The following is a 21,361-nucleotide window of genomic DNA, read 5'->3' on the forward strand; positions in this document are numbered from 1 at the left end:
CCTATTTAAAAAAAAAAGACCAGCCTGAGCTACATAATGAGTTCAGGCCAGCCTCAACTATATAGCAAGACCCTGTCTCAAAATAACAACAACAAAAAATCATACTACTTTGCATAAAATGCAGGCAGCTTGCAATTATTTAATCTTATTTCTTACTCTCCATCCTTTATGCTATAGTTGTCCTTTGTGTCACAATTATGCAATAAACCCTACAATAGAGGACACTATTAATTTTTGCTTTAAGTGGTTGTGTTGGGTTTTAAAGACGAAGAAAAAGATTAATACTTTCTGTTTACCCATATTCTTAATACTTCTACTGCTTTTCATTTCTTTATGAAGGTCTGCGTTCCACCTGATACCATTTCCTTTCAGGTTAGAACTCCTTTAGCAACTATGTAAGGTACAACTTCTCCTGGTTTTCACTTATCTGGAGATGTTTTTATTCTGCTTTTGGTTCCATAGGATACTTTGAGATACAGAACTCTGGTTGACAGTTTTTCCTTCCTGTTAGTGGTGTCTTGTATAGATACTTTTTTTTTCTTTGAGACTGGGGATTGAACTCAGGACCTTGCACTTCCAAGGCAGGTGGCAGAACCACTAAGCTAAATCCCCGGCCCTTGTATAGTTACTTTTTCATTTATAATGTGTTCTGTTTTATTTTTCTTGAGTATGTTTAAGATTTTCTCTTTACTTTTGGTTTTTAGCAGTTTGACTATGATTTGGTTAAATGTAATTTTATTTGCATTTATCCCATTGGGTTTCCTGAACTTATTAAATCTATAAAATCAGGGTTTTCACCAAATGAGAAATTCTCAGCATTATTTCTTCAAATCCTTTTTTGTTAATTCTCTCACTCCTTTCCCTATGTAATAACTTCAGTTGCATGTCTTTTAGACCTTTCCATATTTTCCCACTCTTCCTTGAGACTTTTTCCTTCAGTGTTTTTTCTGTTATTCAGATTGAATAGTTTCTACTATTATAACTTCAAGTTTATTTATTTTTCTTTCTTTCATATCAGTGTGCTGTTAAGGCTATCCAATGAATTTTCTATTTCAGATATTATAATTTTTAGTTCTAGAATTTCTATTTTGTTTTTGGTACAGTTTCTCTGCTGAGACTTTCTATTCATTGATTCATTATCAGCATATTTTCCTTTACATCTTTGAGTATAGTGAAAGCTGTTTAAGATTCCTGTCTGTTAGTTCCAATGTCTGTGTTACCTTGTTTGTGTTTCCTTGGGGTCAGTCACCACTGATTTCTTTCCTCTTGAGGAAAGGTCACCTTTTCCTGCTTCTTCATATGATCTAATCATTTTGGATTATATCTTGGACATTATGGATGACATCTGATAGAAATTCTGAATTGTTATGCTCCTCTGAAGCATAGAGAAGTTTTCCTTTGTTTTACTTAAGCATCTGGTTAACTTGCCAGGGATCAAACTCAAATTCTGTCTCATTTCAGGAAAGCAACAGCTAGGAGGACCAAATGTCCCCAGATGCCTGGTGGAAGGGGCTATCCACGACATAAAACTCTTGGAGCCCCTTGGAAGCTGGGAGGATTTAATCACCTTCGCAGAAGCATAAGTTTCTGTCTAGTTATTTTGGTCTCAGGCGCGATGCTTAAGAGTATAACCATACACATATGTACCTAAGGGTCATCCAGAGAATTTATACAGAAAGAGTCCTCTCTGGCTTTCTCTATGCCAGGAGTCACCTTCCCCAAATTACTTCCTTCCCAGATGTTATAGTTGCTATTTCTTGTTTTTTTGTTTTGTTTTTTGGTACTGGGGATCGAACTTGGGACCTTGTGCTTGCAAGGCAGGCACCGGAAGAACTGAGCTAAATCCCTGCCCAGTTGCTATTTCTTTTTCTTTTTTTCAGTACCTGGATTGAACCCAGGGCCTCACACATGCTTAAGTGCTCTACCACTGAACTGCAACCCCAACCTTTTAATTTTTTTTTCTTTTTGAGACAGGGTATTGCTGAGTTGCTCAAGTTGGCCCTTTTTTTTGTACAGGGATCGAACTCAGGACTGTGTGCCTGCCGGCCAGGTGCTGTACCACTAAGCTACATCCCCTGCCCTCAGGTTGACCTTGAACTTGAAGTCCTCCTGCCTAAATCTCCAGAGTAGCTGGGATTATACACATGTGCCATCAAACCCACCCTGCTATGTTTTTTTAAAATCCAATAAGACCAGATTTTCTATACAAGTTTTAGTCACATTGAGGCTAAAATGGGACCCTTCATTGGACAAAACTCCACCAAACAGACTGCTTGGGATCATTTTCCTAATGCCTTCAGGTGACAGATTTTTTTTCTTATATTTAGTTCAGAATTTATAATTGTTACATGTGAAAAGGCTGGTTCAATAGGAGATACTCCTCTATAACTAGAAATTTAAAATCTCTTGTTTTTTCTTTATTTTCATAGTGAATGTTTATTTAAAATTCTTCAGGGTGTGCAAATTTCCAATGATGAATGTTATTATATTGTATACCTAAAATGTACCAATTATTAGAATGAATAATCGATAATATAAAATAGGAATAAAAGGTCCAAAGGGGTAGGGGTAGTGGGAGGCACAGGGGAAAGGAAAGAAGGGAAAAGAAAAAATGATGAGAAATGGAAAAAATGGAAATAAAGTCTTTGTAAATAGGGAAGGGTGGAGGGGGTGAAGGGAGGGCTAGGAATGGGGAAAAAATAAGAACCAAGACGCATTATATAAAGGTACAATTCCCAATGAGAAATGTAATTGTGTTGTATACCTAAAATGTACCAATAAAAGAATTTAATACAAAAAAAAATTCTTCAGGGTAGTACTTATTTCAAATAGTATATACTGTAATCAAGTTATGTTCCAATTTTTGGTTTGAAAAATACAGTCACTATACTTATATTCTCTTAATTTTAAAAGTTTAATATATTAGCCGCTAGAGGCTAGCAACAAAAACATAAAAGCAGGGGAAATAAACACATGTAAAAGATAAGTGAAGCAGCATTGTGGCCTGGAGTGTTAACACCCAATGGGCTGGGGATTTAGCTCAGTGGTTCCACCGCCGGCCTCGCAAGCGCAAGTTCGATCCCTGGTACCAAAAAAAAACCAAACACAACCAAACACCCAAGATGGGTAAGAGGGATGTCTGCACAAGGAATGGGGTGTGGCCCTGAGTGGGCTGCTGAGGACCGGAAGAGGGGTGGGAGTCTGCACGAGGTGAAGAAGTCTCCGCATGGAAGGACATGTGGACACTCTGGGCATGGGAAGTCAGAGCCCAGGAGGGTAGGAGGGCATGAGGCCAGAGCACCCGATTCGGAGTGCTGTAGTCTTTGAGGGAGGAAGAGACTGTCCAAGCTAAGCGACAGCCTGGGGAGTGTGAGTGCAGCGAGGGCATCTGAGCAGCGGTGGCCTGGTGTGGGGCTGCAGACTGTGACCCAAGTGAGCGGGGCACCCACCTCTGGACAGCAGGAGCTGGCACAGTGAGAGAAGTTCCTTGCCCAGGAGTGGTCAGGCAAAGCGGCAGGACCTGAGCAGGCTGAAGCAGGAACCGGCATCCATAGTCAGTTGGGCCTGTGGGGGTCTGAGCAATCCGCCCAAAGAGGCGATCACGGTGAGAAATGGCACAGCCACATTAGGCCCGAAGACCATCTGTGTGTCAAGGAGGAGATGGCTGTGGCAATGACTGGCTTCATAAAGGGGACCGATCAGACGCGTAACTGTCATAAAATAATGTGGGCCAGGTGTTTCTCTGTCAGGGAAAGGAGTTACAGACACAGGAGCCTGTAGTACTGTCATAGAGTCAGAGGTACTGGCCTGATGCCTTGGCTCCTGCTACATACGAGTCATGAAATGCAGGTGTAAGTGTATGTATATGAATGGTCATAAACACAGTCCCTAGCTGTGTCCACTGAAGGCATACAGAAGCAGTGACACTACTTTCGGCACCCAGGGATTAACTTCTCAGGACCCTTCTTCACTGTAAAAAACCAGGCTCCAGGGAGAAATGGCTGATTCTGGGGTTGGGGCAGAGAAAGCACAAGGTGAGTCTGGGACATTTTTCTGTGCCACAAAGCAAAGAAGAGCTAATAGGATGAAGACAGGATCCTAGGAGGATACAGAAGCCATCATGAAGCGGTCTCCACAGGTCCATCTGGGACAAGGGCACATTAAAATGATAATGATAACATTAGCCCATTAAAATTCAGGAGCCCATTCTATTAATAAAGAGGTGAATAAATTGAAAATCTGATGACAAATAGGATATTTATAGTTTCGAAGTGCTTGTCCTTGAAAACAGTTACCAATCCCAAGGCAAAAGGTAACTAGCGGAGAAGCCTGGTTGGCGCCACTCAACTGAGCCAAGTTACACATAATTGTCATCAGTGATGAGATGACAGGCAGCGATGTGCCAGCAACACCAAACAGAACACAGCACCACTTTTGTGATATTTCTGCCAAATACACATAACAGGAATCAAGCCCCAAGGAGCACAAACAACTGTGATGAGAGAGTTTACCAGGCAACTGGCTTATAACGCTCGAGTGTCCAGGTCCTGAAAAGTGAGCATCTGTCCAGACTGAGGGGAGGCGAAGACACAACCACTGCATGGGACACGGGTCTGAGCCGAAGTCTCTTGCAGCAAAGAATGCTACAGAAACACTTGGAGGAAACAGCGTGAGGTCTGATTCAATGGCGGCAATGCATCTGACTGATTTCCTGGTTTTGATGCTTGTATCATGGTTATGCAGGGGAAGATAAGACATCTTCTCTAAAATAGCCAAGAACGATAGGGATCATGTCACCAACTTACAAAATTTCCAAAAAAAAAAAAAAAAGTTTTCTGTACTATTCTGCAACTTTTCTGTAAGTACTACACTGTTATTTTTTTTAATGTTAAAAAAAAAACTAACTGTGAAACTTTCTACTGCACACAAAGGATTCTTAACAGGAAAAAAAAAAAAAGAAAGAAAACTAGTTCAAAGGTTTCACATGAGCAACCGTCATGTGGGAACAGCTTCTAGTTAAATATAGCAAGATGGCTTTTGATTTGGTAACCTAAAGGCAAAAGGTCCTGGTCCCTTGAACCTTTTAAACCTTTGACAATGACATTTAAATGGAGCTCAATAATATTTTTAAGTGTCCTGTGTGAAATGTAAATAACACCAGAAGTAACTGAATATAGCTTCTAAGAGAATAAAGAGGAGATTCTACCTTGGCATTCATAACTTAAAAGAGACATTAAAAACCATCTGAATCAGTCCACATAAATGTTCTTCTTAGACATTAAGAAATACTTAAAACATGAAGACAAGATAGATTGAATTACATCTTTCCCCTCAACTTCAAGGTCTTTATAAGAACACAAAGCCTATTCAAAGACAGTAACGCTTGAACGGTGAAAGAATTCCCAGCTGAAAACAAGAAGTTTGTTAAATATTTCTAAGTACAGCCAAAGCCTTTCAGATTTTAATTATTCATTTTGTAATTTCTTTATAATTTAACAAAAAAACCAAAAAACTTTCCACTGATGGAGTCTACTGGGGTCTTTCCAATTTATAAGCAGTCAATGTAGCCTAAAATACTTTCCCCCCAAAATGCTACAGAATGCTAAGTTGAAAGGCTCCCTCTATTTAGAAAACAGGTAACTTTGGAGGATGGAATAGGAACAGAGTAACTGCTAAGAAGTACAGTGTGGTTTTGGGGGGAGGAGGAGCTGGGTAATGAAAATGTTCCAACATCAATCATACTAATGACTACAAAATGTGCAAATATTTTAACATTCACTGAATTGTATACTTTACATAGGCAAATTCTATAGCATGTGAGTTATATTTCAATAAAGCTGTTAAAACAAACAAAACAGCCAGGTGCACTGACACTTCACAGTAATTCCAGCTATTTGGGAGGCTGAGGCAGGAAGCTTGCAAGTTTGAGGCCAACCTGAGCAACCTAGGGAGATCCCGTCTCAAAATAAAATAAAAAAGGGCTCTAGATGCGCCTGAGTAGTGGAATGGCTGCATAGCGTGGGTGAGGCAGTAGGTTCAATCCTCAGTGCTGCAAAGGCATCAACAATAACAATAACAGAACAGGATCCATGGGCTGCTATTGATAAAGTTTCCTGTACTGATGTTTATACATATCAGTTGCAAATGATAGGAGAATCTTGCAATGGGTTACATCAAGATTTATATTTCAAGTTCGATCCCTAGTACCAAAAAAAAAGATTTATATTTCAACAAAAAAAATCTTGATTTTCTACACCCCTCCTGTTACTTGAATAGGTAGAGCGTGTACTTGCCTCAGGGCCTTTGAATTTGCCCTCCCTCTGCCTACAGCACCCCCATCACTTCCTGTCTTCATTCAGGGGTCTGGTCTGAAGTCACATTGTCCAAGTTTCACCCGGCTCCTCTGTCCTATGTATCCTATGTGTTCTACCCGAGAGTCACCTCCAAGGTCCCTCTCTCTCTTTCTACTTTGCTTTACTTCTCTTCATAAAATGTCTTTATCATCTCCATTGCTTTTTTTTTTTTGGTACTGGGGATTGAACTTGGGATCTTGCACTTGCGAGGCAGGCAGAAGAACCACTGAGCTAAATTCCCTGCCCTCCATTGCTTTTTAAAAATCTCTCTTGGGCCGAAGATTTAGCTCAGTAGTTCCGTCGCCTGCTACGCAAGTGCAAAGACCCGAGTTCGAACCCCGGTAACAGAAAAAGAAAAAAAATATCTCTCCCCGCCCAAATGGAAGCTCTGTGCAACCAGCGGGTCTGTCTTGGGTCTTCCACCCTCACAATAGCACCCACTCCTGCTGGGTACTCAATAGACCCTTGTTGGATGCATACGTTTCGATGTCCCCACCTGGGTCCCTCCGGACACTCTATGGCTTAGCTGCCTGCTTGTGGACACCCTGTGAGCTAAGAATGGTTTTTTACCTTTTTTTTCTTTCTTTCTTTCTTTTTTTTTTGGTACTGGAGAATGAACTCAGGACCTTGCGCTTGTGAGGCAGGCTGCGGAACAACTGAGCTAAATCCCCCCCCCCCTTTTTTAGACAGGGTCTCATTTTGTAGCTCAGACTGGCCTTGAACTCACTATGTAGCCCAAGCTGGCCTCAAACTTGCAGCGATCCTCCTGCCTCAGCCCGCTGAGTGCTAGGATTTCAGGCATGTGCCACCACACCCGGCTGGATTTTTACATTTTTAAATGGTTGGAAATAATCAGAATACTATCTCATGACATTGTAAAATTATATAATTTCAGTGTCTATCAATAAAGTTTTATTGGAACGTTTCACTCACACACTGTCTGCGGCTGCTTCTGTACCACAACAACAGGGTTGTCCTTGCCACAGAAGCTATGCGACTTCCAAAGCCTAAAACAGTCACTGTCTGGTCCTTTACAGAAAAAATGTGCACAGCCTGCTGCAGATCTGCTACTAACACTACACTTCCAATGCAGTAGACACTGGCTACATGCAGCTTTTACATTTATATTGCAATTACTTAAAATTTAAAGTTTTGTCTCTCAGTCACGCCAGCCACATTTTAAGAACTCAGGAGAATTCTAGTGGCCTTTAAATTGTACGGTGCATATAAAGAATATTTCCAGCTTGGCCTGGTGGTGCACACCTGTAATCTCAGTGCTCTGGGAGGCTGAGGCAGGAGGATCGCAAGTTCAAGCCCAGCCTGGGCAACATAATGGCTTAGTAAGACCCTGTCTCAAAATAAGATTTGAAAAAATGCTGAGGATGTAGTACAGTGCAAAGGCCCTCGGTTCAACCCTTAGTACCACAAAAACAAACAAAACAAATCATCATTGCAGAAAGTTCTGCTGAAGAGCACTGCCGGCAGTTGTAGAATCTCTCAGTGCTGCTTGGGAAACCACTGCAAAGCTATGGAAAACAAACACGAACAACTAACTGTGCCGTAGAGCTTTATTCACAGGGGCCATGGTGCGGAATCAGCCTAAGCATCCACCAGCAGATGAAAGGATAAAGACAACGTGGTAAATGTGCACCATGGAATACCAGTCAGCCTTTCAAAAGCGGAAGCCTTGCCATTTGTGACAACACAGAGGAACCTGGGGGCATTAGGTTAATTGACTACAGCAGGTGGAAGAGGCAAACACTGCCTGCCCTCACTTCTGCGCATATTCTAAGACTCAAACTCAGAAGCAGAGAGAGTAGCAGCCTCCAGACACTGGGGTCAGGGTGGCTGGGAAGATGCCAGCCAAAGGCCCGAAGTTCAGTTCATCAGGAGGAAAAGGGTTTTGAGATCTATTGTACAGCAAGGTGACTATAGTTAATATATTTCAGAATTGCTAAAAAGTAAACTCAAATGTCTTACCACAAGAATAAGTAAGTGAAGGCCGGGGATTTTGCTCAGTGGCACCACACCTGCCTTGCAAGCGCAAGGTCCTGAGTTCAATCCCCGGCAGCCCCCAAAATAAAATAAATGAATAAGTGAGGTAACAAATATGTAATTAGCTTGATTTAATCAGTCCACATTGCATACATAGATCAAAACATATTGTACCTCACAGACGTATATCATTGTGATTTGTCCATTAAAATAATATTAGTAAAAATTAAGTAGAATAAACCAGAAACTAGAGAGTAAAAACTAAAGCAAAACAAAATAAAACCCAACAACCCTGGATCAGAAGAAGAAAATCAAACTTTACTTTAATCTTACTGAACTTTTAAAATAAAACTTAAGTATCAATCCAAAAAAATTTTTTAAATCACACCAGGAAACAATAACCCATTCTATCATGATTTTGAAAACCCTGCAGTTGGAATTTCAGGAAAAAGTTGTGGTTTTCATTAATGTAATAATCAAAGATAGCATCTTTCACACAAAGCACTTTACAAATTTCAGTGGTGGAAAAATTAATGTGACTTTATAGAGGGTGAAAAAAATCTACCAAGTGTTGCCAAACATTCAAATAAAATATTTTTAAATGTACTTACATGAAAAAAAAAATGTACTTACATGTATGCGTACAAATTCATACTTAACATGATGTTTTCATTGGGATTTCTAGGTAACATTAGATAAAACCATTTTCTTATCCCATTCAAAAGCCAAAACTGTAACCTGGCAGAACATCCTAGACACTTTTTCATATCATTTACCCTTTCTGCCCTTCTTACAATAGGCTTCAAACTTTAATTAAATCATAAGTGCTTTCCATGAACACCACACCTCTTTGCTTGGTTGCTTGCTTGTTTGTTTGTTTGTTTGTTTGAAGACGAGGTTTATTTTGACCTTACCTTTTAAATACCAAATCCTGTCAAGGACATAATTGTGCTATTACTGAGCTCACTGACAGATGCAGTAGACAGGAAATGTTAAAGCTTATTTCTTCTGTAGCTTCACATAGCATTCTACTATGGTGAGGTTTTCTCCACATTACTAGCAATCTCAAGTTGTTTTCTATTCCTATGGAAAACAAGCCTTCATCACTTTCCCACTGACAGGTGAAAATTTCAGATTTTTTTTTATCCCTTTAGATTCTCTTTTCACTGACAGAGATGACATTTTAAAATTCACTTGTTAGAATTTTTAGGATGTCAAGCTTTTTCTCAGATTCTAGCAATCTCATGTGCTGCAAAATGAAAGGGGCAAATTACAAACAAATTTTAAACTTGGAAATGGCAGGAGTCTGGTTAACAGATGTCACAAAGCTCACATGTGACTGTTTTACCCTTAGCTCTAATATGAATTAATTTGTGAACCAAATCAAATGCTTACACTGGCAACACAATTTGTAACCATGTTTTTACTCAATTGGTTATAAATTTGTCTTTATAACACTATTAAACAATTATCATTCCATTAAGAATACTAGAAAATAAAGTTCTCTTAGTTTCTTTCTTTCTTTTGTTTTTTAAAATTCTCTTAGTTTCAGAGATCAGATTTCCACTTGCTGGTCTAATTTCCCAGAAGGAAGGGTAGATGCTAAAGACCAAGATGTCAAATTTTAGAAAGAGAGCTGGGGATTTAGCTCAGTGGTACCACCACCTGCCCCGCAAGCACAAGGACCCGAGTTTGATTCCTGGTACCAAAAAATAAACAAACAAACAAATTTTTGAAAGAATCTTGTGCTGAATCTTCAGTAGCACGGTTGCTAGCACAAAGAATCAACTGGGATCTCATCATATTAAAAAGCTTCTGCACTGCAAGAGAAACTACCAAGAGAGCTAAGAGACAACCTACAATGTGGCAAGAAATTTTTAGCAGCTGTACCTCAGACAAAGGTCTACTATCTAGAATATATAAAGAATTGAAAAAAATCAGAACCCCCAAATTCAAAGACCCAATTCAAAAATGGGCATCCGAAATGAACAGGCATTTCTCAGACAAGGAAGTAAAAGCAGCAAATAAATATATGAAAAAATGTTCAACATCACTGGTGATTTGAGAGATGCAGATGAAAACAATGCTGAGATTCCACCTCACCCCACAAAGAATGGCTGCTATCAAGAAATCAACCAATAACAAATGCTGGCAGGGGTGTAGGGAGAAAGGAACCCTTCTCCATTGTTGGTGGGAGTGCAGACTGGTGCAACCACTGTGGAAATCAGTATGGAGATAACTCAAAGAACTAGGACTAGAGGTCCCATTTGACCCAGCTATTCCCCTGCTGGGTATCTTCCCCAAAGAATTAACAGAATCATACCACAGCGACATATGTGCACCCATGTTTATAGCGGCACAGTTTGTAATAGCTAAAGCTTGGAAACAGCCCAAGTGCCCATCAACTGGAAACTGGATGAAGAAGATGTGGTTTTTTTTATAAAATGGAGTAATACTCAGCCATAAAGAACGAGAAACTAGAGGCATTTATAGCTAAATGGATGCATATTGAGGCTAAACTCTTAAGTGAAATAAATAGGACACACATGTGTAAATACCAAATAGTTTCTCTAGTGTGAGAAACTGAATGTGTAAATAAGGATTAAGATGATTAAAAGGAATAATTGATGATTTGAAATAGGAAAAGGTCCAAAGGTGTAGGGGTGGTGGGAGGGGAAGGGGAAAGGGAAGAAGGGAAAGGAAAAATTATGAGAAAAGAAAAAAAAATGGAAACAAAGTCCATGTAAATATGGCAGGGTGGGGGGGTGAAGGGCACACAGTTAAAGGGGAAAAAAATAAGAACCAAGATACATCATGTACAGGTACAAGCACCCAATGATAAATGTAAATATATACCTGAAATGTACCAATAAATATATATAATTTTTAAAAAAAGAATCTTGTGCTGAATTTGTCAGCTGCCAGGGCACTCGAGCCCAAAAGGTGCCAGAAAGCTGTCTCTGAATGATGTTATTCTTTTTTATCTTCGTCACAGCAGACTGACTCCTTATCCCTGAGTGTCTTTTGTTTTTAAAATTTCTCAAATATAAAATGTCCACTTTCGGGCCAGGGATTTAGCTCAGTGGTTTCACCACCTGCTGCACAAGTCCAAGGACCTGAGTTCGATCCCCAGTACCCCCCCCCCCAAATGTCCACTTTCAACTAAATCTTTGGAAATGGACAATTACAGCATTCATACTGGGACTATAAATGGGCCAAGAAATCTTAGCTGCTATATCTGAAAATCCTTTTGACAGTTCTCTTTACCACCACCACATACAACCATTCCTAGAATTCTACTACCACAAGACGAGTTCTGTAAGAGGAAATGGATCCCTCTAACTAAGGACGCGAGACTGTTAGAATTGGAGTAGGTGTGTTAACTAGCTTACCACCCCTTCCTCTGATGCTACATTTCCTTACTCTTCCCTTACTGTAAAATCTCTGCTCAACACTTCTAACAATACTAAACCGACTCCTTTCCATTCCAGGAAATTCTCATGGTTAAAAAACAAAACCCTTCTCCCTTAAAAGCAGCTGAACTCAGGGCTGGGGATACAGCTAAGTCGCACTGTGCCTGCCTGGCAAGCGCAAGGTCCTGAGTTCAATCCCCGGTACCAAAAAAATAGAAGCAGTTGAACTCAAATTCCTGAAATGTCCACTTTTCATTTAACTTCTGGGAACACAGAGGATAGTTCCTTGGCCACACCAAGGGCTGTCTTGTTGACCTGTTTTTGTTTGCACTTGGTCCTTCAAGAATGTGCCCTCAAGCCGGGCATGGTGGCTCACATTTGAAATCCCAGCTACTCTGGAGGCTGAGGCAGGAGGCTCAACAAGTTTGAGGCAGACTGGGAAACCTAGTGGGATCCTGACTCAAAAGCAAAACTAAAAGGACTAGGCATGGCTAAGTGTTCCTTAGGTTCGATTCTCAGTACAGGGAGGGGGAGAGCGGGAGAGACCAAAGAGAGAGAGAAAATTAATGCAGCACTGACCACTCAGCCCAGTAGTGCAATGAAATTTCTCTCCTAAACTTAGAATTTTCCCTATTATTCAGACAAGAGCTAAGACAGAAAGAATGACAAAAAATATGAATTCAAGTAATTGTCCAAGGGCACAATATTAGTGACATATTAAGGAACAGCAAAAGATTCCTCCCTTGAATTCCCCGTTGTTTCAGATAATTTAAATTATACCTTTTGGGCCAGGGATTTAGCTCAGTGGTTTTGCTGACTGCTGTGCAAGTGCAAGGACCCGAGTTCGATCCCCGGTACCAAAAAAAAAAATTATGCCTTTAAATATCTCCTATAAAGATTATAGATTTTATTTATGTTTGTTTGTTATTTGACACAGAGTCTTGCTATGTGTTCAGCCTGGCCTTGAACTCAGTATGAAGCCCAGGGTGGCCTCAGTCTCAAAGCGATCCTCCTGCCTCAGCCCCTAAGTACTGGGAACACAGGCATGCACCACCACACCCAGAAGATTATAGATTTTGGGAGGCTAGAACTAGAAGAGACTTTAGGTTAAATTAATCTCAAATACCTTAATTGTCTATAACTGTATTGTTGCTGTTTGTGGGGGAAGGAAGATTTGAAAAATAAAACAACAACCAATAGGCATGGTGGCACACACCTGCAATCACAGCACTCTGGGAGGCTGAGGCAAGAGGACCAAAACTTGGAGCCCAGCCGGGGATTTAGCTCAGTGGTTTCACTGCCTGCTGTGCAAGCACAAGGACCCAAATTCAATCCCTGGTACAAAAAAAAAAAAAAGTTACGTTGCCTGCCTCGCAAGTGCAAGGACCCGAGTTTGATCCCCGGTACCAAAAAAAAAAAAAAGTTTGAGTCCAGCCTGGGCAACTTAGCAACTTACAAAGAGCCTGTCTCAAAATAAAAAATTTTTAAATGGCTGGGCCAGAGATTTAGCTCAGTGGTTCTGCTGCCCGCCTTGCAAGCACAAGGTCCTGAGTTCGATCCCCAGCCCCCCCCCCAAAAAAATAAAAAGTGGCTAAGGATGTAGCTCAATGTGAGGGCTGAGAGACCTGAGTTCAATCTTCATCAAAAAGCATTCTTTCAAGTGAGAGTAATTTCTGTAACCACAGAGTTCTTCCTTCTCCATCTCTGAAACCCAGCTAATGGCTAGGGTTATTTTCCATGAGAAGTCAGTTATCCTAAAGTTACCCAAACGTTATCCTATTTTACCCTGGATACCATATGCCATTAAATGAACATATACAGAGAAAAAGGAGCATTTCATGTCAGCGCTACTTAAAAGAAAATGTGCTAAAATGGTTGAATCCAACATATTCAAATTAAGATTTTCATTTTATAACTGTGAAGTGCCTAGCTTTTGTTATAAAACAACTAAAGCCTGAGCTGGGTGTGGTAGTGCATGCCTGTGAGCCCAGCACTTGGGAGGCTGTCAGGAGGATCACCACAAGTTTGGGGCCAGCCTGGGCTACATAGTGAGTTCAAGGCTAGGCTGAACTACAGAGCAAAACCCTGTCTCAAAAAAATAAATAAAATAGGGCCAGGGATTTAGCTCAGTGGTTCTGCCATCTGTCTCGCAAGCACAAGGTCCCGAGTTCGATCCCTGGTACCAAAAATAAATAAATAAATAAATAAAATAACTAAGGCCCAAAACAGAATCTGTAATTGAAAGAATATAATAGACCTAAAAGTAAAAATGTAAATGACCAAAGTTCTATAGGAAGACAGGAGAATATTTTCGTGGAGTAGGCAAATGTTTCTTAAACATGACACAGAGAACACTCAATCACAAAAGAAAAATAATTGATAAATTGGTCTTCATTAAAATTAGGAATTCTAAAGGGCTGGGGATTTAGCTCAGTGGCTCTGCCGCCTGCCTCGAAAGCGTGAGGTCCCGAGTTTGATCCCCAGTATCGAAAAATTTTTTTAAAAAATTAGGAATTCTAGGGCCAGGGAATTAGCTCAGTGGTTCTGCCGCCTGCCTCACAAGTGCAAGGTCCTGAGTTTGATCCCCAGTCCCCCCCAAAAAAATTAGGATCTCTATTCACCAAATAGCTAATAATCAAGTTATAATCTGGGAGAAAATATTTATTTCTGACAAAGTACATGTTTTCAAAATATATGTATTTTTTAATAGCCTACAAAATCAATAAGAAAAAGATAATCAACCAAAACAACAAAATCCTTCAAATGACCAGAAGACTTTAGGTATTTCAGGAAAGAGGATACCCAAATGGCTAATAAAAAAGGTACTGAGCATCATTACTAATCAGGAAAATACAAATTAAAACCACAATAAAACACTACTGAGCACCCACCCATAGATGGGCTAAAATTTGAAAGACTGACAATAGCATGGGTTAGCAAGACGTGGAACAATGGAGCTCTCAGACACGGGTATGGGGACGTCCAACCAGACCGATGCAACCACTTCCGAAACCATTTGGCAGGATGTATCAAAGCTGAACATACATCTGTGTTCCAGGCCACACGTGCTAGCTCAAGAGGCATAACTGTGTATGTCCACCGAAAGATACAAGGATGTTCAGAACACAGCCACACACAAAAAATGATCAGATGTTCATTAGGCATTGATAAATAAGTTGTGGTGTTTTTACACTATTCAACAATGAAAGAAATTAAACTACTAGCAAATATAACAACACGGATAGAACTCAAAAATCAATTAAGGAAAAGAAGCCAGACACACAATAAAAACACACACTGTATAATTCCACTGATACGGAATTCAAGAACATGGAAACTAATCTATGATGACAGAAGCCTGAACAGCATTTAACTGAGAGAAAGAGGGGCTACTAGTTATAAATGATTGCTGGCCATCGTGCTTTACATGGGCTCCCAACTACTTGGGAGGCTGAGGCAGAAGGATCATGAGTTCAAGACCAGCCCAATAAACTTATCAAGACTCTGTCTCAAAACAAAATAGAAAGTCACTGAAGATGAGCAAAGCCCTAGGTTCAATCCCCAGAACTGCAAAATGAATAAACAAATCCATATAAAAATAACTGTAGGAGGCCAGGGATTTAGCTCAGTGGTTCCACCAACTGCCTCACAAGTGGAAGGACCAGAGTTCAATCCCTGCTACCAAAAAAAACAAAGCAAAACTGTAAATAGGTACAAGGAAACCTTCTGAGGTGATGTAAGTGGTCATTATCTTGATCTGGAAGGTTGTATATAGGTTAAAAAATAGAGTAAGGTATGGACATAGACATGTACTTTATTGTACGCTATTCTTAAATTTTTTAAGTCTATTGAACACAACTCATATCTAAAATCCTAAACCTATGAAATGCAATTACAGCAGCATCTTCCCACTTTTGAAAAGAACACAGAAAAGCAAGGGTTTCTTGTGGTTCTACTATAGAATCTTCCTTATATCCACATGAAGGGTCCACCACATGGGGTCCATACAGAAGTCCTCACAGTGAGGACACTGCCGTCCATGCTGCTGTGCTTTGGATGTGGCCTGAATACTGCCATCCTCCCCACCCAGGGTGCTGGAAGCTTGGTCCTCAGGGTGGAGGGACTGAGGTGAGGGTACCTTGGAGAGGGAGAGGCTTGTGGACGCTCCTCGGGTCACTGAGGGCGCTGCCTTGAGAAGAGATTAAAGTGGTTCTCATATGGCCCTCTGCAGTGCTTGAGAGGGTTATAAAAATATTTGTTTAGAGCTGGGGATTTAGCTCAGTGGTTCCGCTGCCTGCTTTGCAAGTGCAAGGTCCTGAGTTCGATCCCCGGAACCAAAAAATACTTGTTTAAATTTTTTTTAGAGCTAGCCTGGTCTCTTACTTCCTTCTGCCTCCTGGTCTGAGATAGGAGCCCTTCCTGCTGCCATGATGTGTCTCCACCACGCTCCCCAGAGAATACATCAGTGGGGCACCTAGGCTTGGCCTGTGAGCCTCCAAAACGGTAAGCTCAGGAAACCTCTTGCCAGGTGTGGTGGTACACGCCTGTATTCCTAGCTTCTTAGAAGGCTGAGGCACGAGGGTGCCAAGTGTGAGCCCAGCCTGGCAACTTAGCAAAACCCTGTTTCAAATAAATTAAAGAAGGGCTTGGTGTGTACTGCATGGTAAAATGCTTGCCTAGAATGGCTTAGGCCCTGGGTTTAATCCCCAGTGCTGCAGAAACAAAAAACAAAAACAAACCCTCTTTTTTCTTGTTTGTTTAGTTTTTGAGACAGGGTCTCTCTTTATAGTTCAGGTTAGCTTTGAATTCACTATATATGTAGCCTAGGCTGGCCTTCAAGTCCTAGGGATCCTCCTGTACCACCACACCCAGATCAACCTCTTTCCATAAATATCCTGCCTCTGGTATTTTGTTATAGTAACTGACTTAATGGAAGGGTCATGTGCTAACTAAATATGAAAATATTTTCAATGACGTAGCTAATTCCCAAACCTCCCTGAGAATTGGGACTCCAAAATCTATTTTAATTTTGATTTTTTTCAATAAACTTAGACTACAGATAGTATAAATATTGCTTATTCAGAGAAAACAAAAATATATAAAAAACATAAAATACGTTTTTTGGGGGTTTTTTTGGTACTGGGGATCGAACTTGGGTCCTTGTGCTTTCAAGGCAGGCGGTGTAACTAAAATACATTTTTTCAAAAAACCCTCAATCTACTTTTCCCTCCAGTAACAACTCCATCAATTTCTTCACCTTATAGATAAACTTCTAAAAAAAGGTCTATTTTCAAAACTTCTACTTCTATTCCCATTTCCGCTTTAACCACTTAAATTTGGTTTCCTTCCCTGTCACTCCACAGAAACCACTTTTGGCAAGGACACTAGCAAGTTATGTGGCCCAAACCACCCCACATTTTTGTCCTCAACTTGCTTGATTCCTTAGCCACATTCAACATAGCTGACCACACCCTGTCCCTCACAAATACCCTTCTTTCTTGAATCCAGTTACACCACACTGCTGATTTTCTTCCTATCTCATTGGCTGTTTTCATGATTTTTGTTTCTTTGTTTTGTTTATTGTTTTTTGAGACAGGGTCTTGCTATATAGTCCAGGCTGGTCTTGAATGCACTATGTAGCCCAGGATGACCTTGAACTCATGGCCATCCTCCTGCCTCAGCCTCCTGAGTGCTGGGATTACAGGCATGTGCCACCATACTCAGCTGCCTGGCTGCTTTCTACTCTGTTCCTCCACCTCCTCTATCTGCCCAACTGAGGCATTTCTCAGGGCTCTATCTTGAGTCCCCTTCTCTCAACACATACTATCCTCAGGTGAGTCCACTCATTCTCTAGGCTTTAAAGATCATCTTGGTGCTAAAGATGCCCAGGTTCTCTAGCCAGATCACCTCTTTAGAGGAGAGGTCACTGACTCTATGCCCCATCATTATTTTCTATATTAGCATTATTTTTATTCCTTCACAGCACTAAGCATGATTATTATGGGTTGTAACTAGATGTCCCCTCAAAGTCTCATGCAGTCATAGGTGGAGCTTTATGGAGGTGGCTCGATCTAGGGTGTGTGATGCTAGGATCAAGGATTTGATGTTAGGATTAAGGGTGTGAGTGCTACCTGCCCGAAGGGTGGGTACCCTGGACAAGCTGTAAGGGCCATTGCTTGATACTTGCTTCTTAGTGCTTGCTGTCTTCTGCCTTCTGCCTTCTGCCTTCTGCCTGCCGTGGACTGTTTCTCCTCTGCTATGCCACCCTGACTTGGAGCCAGCCAACTATGAACTGAAACCTCCACAAACTGAACCAAAATAAACCTTTCCTCCTTTAACTTTGGGTGTCTGGTATTTTGTCTCACCAATGGGGAAAGTAACTAAGACAATGATTTCACTTAAATCAACTGTTGTTACTTGGTTTTTGATCTGTCTTCCTTACCTGACTGAATTCCATCAGGACCAAAGCCCTGTCTGTCTTGTTCATCACTATTGTAACAACAGCTCTGCATATATGGTACATAAAAGTCATTCACTGAATTTTTTTTTTTTTTTTTTTTTTTTTTTTGGTACCAGGGCAGGTGGCAAAACCGCTGAGCTAAATCCCTGGCCCCTCACTGAATATTTTTAAATGAAGAATGAATAAAGATTTCTGACTTTTGAATTATATTGTATAATAAATGTTGGATTACAAGACTAGTCCAAAGGAAATGTTATAAAGCTTTCATTGTCCAGCTATCTCTTAAAATCATCATCTAAACAACAAAAACATAAGCTAAATCCATACATGAAGATGCCTAGCACTGATACAGCAAGTGCCACAAGCATGGTCATGGGTTTTGCTGATGCTGTTCAGACCTGGGCAAGGCTGGTCAAACTTTTGCATGAGCAACAATTCCCTGGGGATCTTCTTAAAATACAGATCCTAGGACCGGGGATTTAGCTCAGTGGTTTCGCCACCTGCTGCGCAAGCTCAAGGACCTGAGTTCGATCCCCAGTCCCAAAAAATAAATAAATAAATACAGATCCTGACTCAGTAAGTCTGGGGCTGGGGATTTAGTTCAGTGGCACCATGCCTGCCTGGTGAGTGCAAGGTCCTGAGTTCTATTCCCAGAACCAAAAAAAAGAACTAGGTCTGGCCTGGGTTGCTGCAACAGTTCCCGGTGTTACAAACTGATGGTGACATTGCTGGCCCACAGACCACTCTTAGATTAGCAAGGCTGTACAGAATCCTCATAGAGGATGTGTGAATTGAACTGACCATTCGCTGGACCTAAATTTTGTGTCTAGTACTATACAAGGTGACCTTATACACTCTCTTATTTAAACTGAGGTTGGTCTCTTAGAGTAAACCCGTCTATTTAGAAGAGTGGTTCTCAACTGTACCAAGGCTCAGTGCCCTCTTTTAGAAAAAATATTTTATAATACCTCTTTTACTATTGTGAATTAAATATTACCTATCAGCACATATAAGTTTTCTTTAAAAAAAAAAAAAAAGGTAAGACCACAACTGTAATGTAAAGGTGAAATAAATGAAAATAAAGACATATATAGTCTGTATTCAAAAGGCATTAAAAAATATATAGTCTGTATTCAGAGAGAATAATAAAGTAGGCAGGTGTATCTGTAGAATCACTGTGACTGAAACACCTCAAGTCAGAAGGATACAGGTTGCATCACTAATGGTTAAAGCATACGCGTCCCAAAAAAACAAAGAAATCATCCTCCCTCAAGTTACATTACAGTTGCAGTTCTAGACCAATTATGGTGTTCTAAACCATGCAAACATATTTCATGTTTAAACACAAAATGGAATGAGAGTCTACAAGTCATGAGACAGGCACAAAAGGTCAGTAAGTTTCAGCAAAGGAAGAGAATCCTTCTAGAATCAGAGGTGGTGGCCTCCTGCCGGACATCACAGGAACAGACCATAATGGCTGCATGAGGATTTCAACTGGCATGACAGGGTGTCGTGAGGCTAATAGGACAAGTAACGATTGTCCTGTATAATATCTGTCCTATTAACAGTGTTAGGAAGCCAGCAAAAGTTGGTGTGTGTTGCAACAAGAATGAGTTCTTTTTTGGACTTGTTGAGTTGGAAGAACAAACAGCATTAGAAAAATGGAGAGTCAGGATGGGCATGTAACAGAGGACTAAGGATCCTGTGGAAAGGTATATTGAAGCTATATTGTGAAGTAGCTTCAAATGTTTTTCAAGTAAGGGATTAACTTAATAGTGTAGGTATATCATTCTGATAGCAATCTTCAAAAGAGAATGAGATACAAGTCTAGATATAAGATTACCAGTAGGAAAAAATACATATATAGCAGTCTGAATCAGTGGTTTTCAAAATGTGCTCTATGGAACTGCACAGTTCCAGGGTGTCCACAAGCGCTGATCTTTGACAGAGGAAATGGGGCCCTAGCGGTGGTCCCTTACCCCCCACCCTACCCCACCCCATCCCCAACCTGGAACGCCACACTTGCGTCTGTCCCACAGAAGGGTTTGTCCCATTGCTTTAAACAAGTTTTGTTGTGTTCTTGTGTCTCATCCTGATTCTTGGTGAACTGTGAGGCTGACAGTGGAAGACCCCAAGTTCATCATGCAGTAATCAAATGTCACTGGATGGATAATAGCTACACGATCTAGAAGCACTATATGAACTTTAATACCATTTTTTTCAATCATTATTTGTCCTATTATACAGACTGTACTTTCCTCCCCAAATGAGAGTACTTACTAAAATTTTCTAGCTGTTTGGGTTTGAGGCAACTTAGGACTGCTGCAATGGATAAGTATGGGGTCCTTCGAGAAAGCCCAGATTCCTTTTACTGGGGTGTGCAAGCCACACACACTGAGAAGCTATGCACATCTGTCTGCATCCTGGGGTCCTTGCCCTACTAGGAGTCGAGCTAGGACTTCTACCTGCATTATCCTACTTAAATATTTACAGAGCTATAACATCTATTAATCATTACGTGTTATTATGTTCTTTCAGGGTAATTCACAAAGAGTCAGAAATAGCTGGTTACATTCATACATGCCAAGGGTTGATTTCACCTTGAATTCTTGTTGGTCAAGTTCACAATTTTATTTTTTGAATACATGAAAAAAGGTTAAAATGCTATCTCCTCCTATTCTTTAATCTACTCATAACAATAGTCTCGTCCATTCTAGGAGGGTTTTTTTTTCCACAGCAAGCAGAAAGGTGTCGGTTAGTATGGCCCATCAACCCTTTTGTTCTGCTGAAATGGTTCACAAACCCAGAGAGGTAGAGAGCAGTGGTTTACATCATGTGTGAATAATCTCTCTCTCTCTCCTGGTCCCCTTGAATGTACTGGCACACAATTGCTTTAGACAAATATTTCTTGTAAGCTACTGACCCATCTATTTCTCTAAGTCTGAATGGTATACCACAACATCCACGGTACCAAAAGCGAGCTGGGAAGCTTTATGTGACTAAGGAAGTTGTTCAGGTCTAGGGACCAGGGGTTTAATTTCAGACAGTTGTAATTTCTATAGAACTTGCTGCACCTTAGCCACTACTGGCTTTCAAAGTCTGTTTAGTAGGAAAGCATCTGTTTCTATACCAGTAACCTT

At 40.6% G+C, this 21,361-nt stretch overlaps 1 protein-coding gene across 3 annotated transcripts in view; it reads right to left on the reverse strand.

The window, feature by feature from the left end:
* The window catches only part of Ikzf3 (IKAROS family zinc finger 3), a 126,152-nt gene that overhangs the window by 65,368 nt on the left and 39,423 nt on the right, over positions 1-21,361 (reverse strand). The window lies entirely within an intron of this gene.

Source organism: Heterocephalus glaber, unplaced genomic scaffold (genome assembly GCF_053883595.1).
Source record: "Heterocephalus glaber isolate CG9 unplaced genomic scaffold, H.glaber_assembly_v1.0 deba00001773, whole genome shotgun sequence".
In the NCBI taxonomy this organism is placed as follows: Eukaryota; Metazoa; Chordata; class Mammalia; order Rodentia; family Bathyergidae; genus Heterocephalus; species Heterocephalus glaber.